Source organism: Gavialis gangeticus, unplaced genomic scaffold (genome assembly GCF_001723915.1).
Source record: "Gavialis gangeticus isolate Ggan-Ray unplaced genomic scaffold, GavGan_comp1, whole genome shotgun sequence".
NCBI classification, from domain to species: Eukaryota; Metazoa; Chordata; order Crocodylia; family Gavialidae; genus Gavialis; species Gavialis gangeticus.
Window position 1 is genome coordinate 33,187,088 of NW_017729022.1, and position 511 is coordinate 33,187,598.

The window sequence follows — 511 nt, forward strand, 5'->3', positions numbered from 1 at the left end:
ATGGAATAAACAGTGCTTTGTAACTTCATACCTTGATTTGCCTCTTGGTAAATCCTTACCTTTTTAAATCAGTGAAGTGTAGTGCACATAGGTTTAAACTCTTTATTGATTTAAGAGAAGAAAAATCTCTAAAAGATATCCATACAGACTAATCTGTACTGTCCAATCATACAGAAATAGTTTCGGGATGAAATGAAGAAGTTCTGAAAAACCTTAAATCTTGAGTTGTATGGATACAGTAATGACTTGCAACCAGCAAGAAAGTGGGTTAAAACAGACGTGAATGTTACACTTTTGTACCCTGTTTAGGCTTACATTGATTTTCAGAAAGAGAGCCAAAGCACAGTTTGTTTTAGAGAGACCATTTAGACTAGTGACTTCCAACTAGGGTGTCCTTCCAACTGAGGGCCATGAGATCATTTTAGGAGTGCTGTAGGCTGCTCATCCTCTGGGAGGCCCTAATGTGCATGTGCCTGTCCACAACTTAAGGGTTGATGCCTGTGTCTGGCTC